The following is a 5,640-nucleotide window of genomic DNA, read 5'->3' as shown; positions in this document are numbered from 1 at the left end:
AATCTAGAAAAAGCTTCAAGAGCACCAATGGCTGTATTTCCATATGCAAATACATTTGGGTGAAAAAATTTTAATACAATACAATACAGTAGCAGAGTTGGAAGGGACCTTGGAGGTCTTCTAGTCCAACCCTCTGCCTAGGCAGGAAACCCTATACCGTTTCAGACAAATGGCTACCCAACATCTTCTTAAAGACTTCCAGTGTTGGGGCATTCACAACTTCTGGAGGCAAGCTGTTCTACTGTTTAATTGTTCTGTCTAATTAATTGTTCTAATTGTCAGGATTTTTTAAAAAAAATGTTATGTTTTTGTTCTTGAAATATATGCATTTTCTAATCACATTTACTGAATGAGGAAAGAGGTTTTGATGCCCAAGAGAAATACATCTTTTTTCTTCATATTTATCCCATTTTCAATAGGATCATAATAAATTCTCAATTCTCCAATGTTGTGGAAAAAAAACCAATGAAAGAAACCAAACACAGCAACACAAAACAATAATTCTTACCTTAAGATTCAGAGGTTTATTTCACTAATAAATTGGAATTTAAACAATCATCATAACATCACTTACATCCATAACCCATTGCAATGAGGTCCAGTGACCTAGCAGGCCCAGCAAGGACAGTTATAGACCAGTCGCCATGAGGTGATCTCAAGCTCTACCTTTTATACCCATTTTCTAATGGCCATATACAGATGGACACTTTATTGCAATATTTCATAAACTTTCCTTGTTCTTTCTTGCTGACCATCAGTTTCTACATATACTCGTGTACAACTGAAACCTCCATCCATATATTACTTTTGGTTCCTTATTTCTCACGGTTTCATCTTTCTAGTTCCAAATGTACTCATGAAACTATCTACTTTGCAAAATCATATTGCACAAATTGCAGCTGCTTGGCAAATTACAAATAGTTCTTTTACATTATGAAGTCATCCTAGCTGAAGTCTTCGGTTCACAATTCTTTCTTGGCGCCTGTCACTGTCCCCCTAGGACATATTAAATGTAGAGATAGAGGTCATATAAATGTTACGTAGAAGCCGTGTGCAGCAAACTGCCATGCCTCAGTAACTGTTTACCTCAAATGCCTATGAGCTCATCTACTTAGCACCACCAGGAACCATTAAGATATATGTGACTCTACCCTGGCTGGGATGTACTTAAAGATTGACAATAAGAATAAACCAATAATGATGCTGTTGCTATATATTCTTTTTGTTGCTTGTTAAAACTGTATAAAAAGCAATAAACTCTGCAGAGGCAGACAGACATTTTGTATACCCTGCTATGACTGATTTCTGAATCCATCATCTGGCACCCGAACAAGGACACCCTCCAGGGGTAGCAACAGCCAACATACATACCTTCATCTAGAATAGACCCCAAGGTGCACCTTCATCCTCTGGGACCCCTCAGTGGTAAGTATGGGTTGCAATCTATCTCAACAACAGCAACAACATGTACAGGAACTTTGATTCCTGTTACGAAAGTCAGGTGTTACAGCACCTGAGGTGGACATAAGGAACCCGATTGGGGAGATAGGGAAACATTATCCCTGGTATCCGGAGCATGGGACAAAGACGAAATATTTTACATCTTGAACCCCGGGCTCCAGCACAGATATTACATCTATGGTTTCAATGCCGTCAAGCAGTGGAAAAATTTGGGTCTGATGCTTTGGCAGAACAACAATTGACCACAAAAAAACCTCTACCTGATTACGATCAAATAAAAATTATTCCCCCGAAATCATCTTCAATTGGGCCTTCAGCTCCTCATGAAGAGGTTATGCTTCTCCATGGCCATTGTATACTCCCATGAGGCAAATTTTAGAGGAACAATTAGCAAAGGGGGGCGGAAGAAATTGCTGATACATTGTCTGTTTGTCCAGTACACACTATGGGACAAATAGATCAGAATGGAGCTCAGATAGTAGAATATTGTCCTCTGTCATATGCAATTTTAACAGAATTTAGAAAAGGTATTAGAGATATGGGGTTGGGTAGTACCTATGTGCAGGAAATGCTGGAAGCCACTATTAGAAATCATATTTTGATACCTGAAGATTGGAAAACTACCTTTCGCATGTTGCTTACTCCAGTGCAATATGTGGTTTGGGACAACGAATTTAAACACCAATGTGCTGTGCGCGCTCTTCACTTGGCAGGGGGGATCTTCATTCCTGATCAATTGTACGGGTCTGGGCCCTTTGCTTCAGTTGATGCTCAGATTGTTTTACCAGCTACCACTTTACGGGTTTCTTCTGAATGCGCCTACCAAGCATTTGGAAAAGTGCCTGTTTCTGGCAAGCCTCAGCAAGCCTTCTCTAATAATAGGCAGAAGGCTACTCAGCCGTATCCTGATTTTATTAACAGATTACAAGATGCTTTACGGTGGCAGATAGACAATCCTGAAGCTCAGATGGAGTTGTTGATGAAGTTGGCAAAGGAAAATGCCACTTCGGAATGCTGAAAGGCAATTATCAGTCTTGGGAACAATCCTGATTTGGCAGATACGATTAAAGCATGTCAAGATATAGGAACAGCCTCTTACCAAACCAATTTATTGGCAGTCGCTTTATCGCAAGGCAGCAAGCCTCAAGGAAAGTTACAACTATGGAAAACACGGTCATTTTAAAAGGGAATACCAAAATCCGGGGGGGGGGGGTGTATGTCTACAGCATCCCGCGGCCCTTTCCATCAGGGGTCAAAACCAAAAGCAAAATGTCCAAAGTGTCAGAAGGGTTATCACTGGGCAAGTGAGTGTCGGTCGGGAAACAGCCGACTGGGCCAGTCTCTGGCCCTGGTCCAAACAGAGACAACAAACCAACAATAGAAAATACTCCTCCAGCTACCAGAGGTAGTGCCGGCATTGATTTGATATTGCAGGAGGAAGTGAAATTTAAATTTCCTGGGGAGGTTCAAGTAGTTCCATCTCAATTATCAGTCCTCCTACCAAGAAATTATGTAGGGCTTGTCCTTCCGCGGTCAAGCATGGGTAAAAAGGGTATTTTTGTTATTTCTGGGCTGATAGATTAGGACTATACTGGCATTATTTATGTTCAGTTGTGGACCAATTTACACTAGTCCTGCTCAACTCCTGCATTTGCCTTATTTTGTCCAGGTAGCGGGAGAGCCAAAGGACAGAGGGGAAGGAGGCTTCAGTTCTACTAACCCGGCCACTTCCATCATAGCTGTTACTACCCCTATCACATTTCAACAGCCCCGTCAGATCATTGTGGTGCAGGGTATGCCCTTTGAAGGAATTTTGGACACTGGAGCGGATGTTTCAGTGATCTCTGCCAAGCAGTGGCCTTACACCTGGCCAACTGAGCCTTGTCCAAGTGTGTGTGGGGTCGTCAAACTGAGCGTAAAAGTGCACGATTTCTTTCATCCCATTTGCCTAATTGTGATTTGGTCATTCATTCATTTATATTAGATATTCATGTCAGCCTTTGGGGATGTGACCTGCTCAGTAAATTGGGTGCCACCCTTACTTTGGAAGATTGAGGCTACTGCGCTTCTGTTAACTTGGCTGGTTAAAGAGTCTGTGTGGATTGATCAATGGCCCATGTCACATGAAAAATTGGCGGCTCTCCACCAACTGGTAAACGATCAGCTGCTTCCTGGTCATGTTGTGCCTTCCACTAGTCCATGAAATACCCGTTTTTGTCATAAAAAAGAAAAGTGATAAGTGGCATTTTTTGCATGACCTTAGGGCTGTCAATGCCTGTATTCAACCTATAGGCGCTTTGCAATGCACCCAACCCTAATTTGATTCCCCAAGATCATGAGGTAATGGTAATTTAAAAAGATTGCTTTTTCTCTATTCCCGTCTGTCTCTCTGACCGGGAAAAGTTTGCATTTACTGTGCCTGCAGTGAATCATTCAGAACCTAATAAACGTTATCACTGGACTGTCTTGCCACAGGGAATGTTAAATAGTCCTACTTTATGTCAGCTTTATGTTGCTGCAGCATTAGCTCCTTTTCACAAGCATTATCCATTGGCTTTGGTATATCATTATATGTATGATATTTTAATTGGAGCCCCAAAGATACAACCTAATTGGCTTTCAGAAATACAAAATGATTTAGGTGTCTATGGATTGCAGATTGCCTCAGAAAAAATACAACTGCACTCTCCCTATCTTTATTTGGGGCATAAAATGTTGCAATCTTATTCTGCTTCAGCTTTTCCTTGCGTGAACTTACCCAAAGTTATTTCGTTGATTGATTTAAGCAATTGCTGGGTACCCTTAATTGGGTTCAGCCATATTTTTCCTTGCCTACACATTTACTGAGCCCCTTATTTTATTTATTGACCAAAGGAAAACAACTTGGAGATTTCATTGTAGTTCCCTCCACAGCGCTTGCCACAATTGAGAAAATTAATGATGTCTTGAGCACTCAGTTTGTGTATCGTATTCCTTATTGTCAGTTAACTCTTCTGGTACTTCCTAGTAGTAAGCTGCCTACGGGAGTATTAGCTGTATTAGAAGACAAAAATGTATATTGTTTGAATGGATGTATTTACCTCATACACCATCCCCATGTTTTGCCATTTATCCAGGCCTTGGCTGAATTAATAACTTTAGGACGCACCAGAGCATGCCGCAGAAATGGGACCAATTTCATTAATATTGTTCTTCCTATTCCAAAATCTGATTTTCAATTTTGTTTTCAGAATAACTTCTCTCTTCAGTGTGCTTTAACTGACTATGTGGGCTGTATTGCCTATCATTTGCCTAAAGATCCTCGGCTTGCATGTTTAATGATTTCTTCTTTCCCTGTCTGCCCACTGCTTTCATTTTCTCAGCTATTGCAAGCTCCAACTGTTTTTTCAGATGGAGGATGAATGAGAGGAGTGATTGCTTACAAGGATTCTAATGATACCTGGAAGGTGTCCTACACTGCAATACAGTTGTCCCCGCAACACTCAGAATTGTCTGCCGCTATTTTAGCTTTCCATACCTTTTCTCAATGGCTCTTTAATTTAATCCCTAACTCTCATTTTGTGTGTCAACTTATTTTTAATCTTCCAGGTGCTTACATCACACCGAGGATTGGCCCCAATCTCATGGCTCTGTTTTTAACTTTGCAGCAATTACAACAAGACCAAAAGAATTTATATTTTTTTTCCTCACATATGTAGTCACTCGTCTCTTCCTGGACCTCTTTCTGAAGGCAACAGTCATGCTGATGCTGCTATTCATGTTTTACCCATCTTTTCAGATCCATTCTTCAGTCACTCTTTTTTCCATCAAAATGCCGGGGGGCTGGCACAAGCTAGCCATATTCCACTCGACCAAGCCAAAGAGATCATTTCATCCTGTCCTCAATGTTCTGAGGTATCCCCCTCGAGGGACACGGGAGTTAGTCCCCGTGGTTTTAATCAACTATGGCAAATGGATGTTACCTATGTTCCCTCTTTGGCTCCCTGGAAGTATGTTCATTTATCTATTGATACCTATTCAGGAGCGCTTTGGGCCACTCCTCAACGAGGAGAAACAGCTAATCATGTTATTTTTCATCTTTTTTCAGCCATTTACTGCCTTGGGCAAACCCTCCTCTTTAAAAACTGATAACGGCCTTTTCGCAATTTTGTACAACCTTCTTTCCTTCCACAGTTCTCT

This window comes from Thamnophis sirtalis, unplaced genomic scaffold (assembly GCF_051295495.1).
Source record: "Thamnophis sirtalis isolate CommonGarterSnake01/CBP01778 unplaced genomic scaffold, rThaSir2_p1.2 scaffold_3, whole genome shotgun sequence".
Classification (NCBI taxonomy): Eukaryota; Metazoa; Chordata; class Lepidosauria; order Squamata; family Natricidae; genus Thamnophis; species Thamnophis sirtalis.
This window is presented reverse-complemented; position numbering follows the sequence as displayed.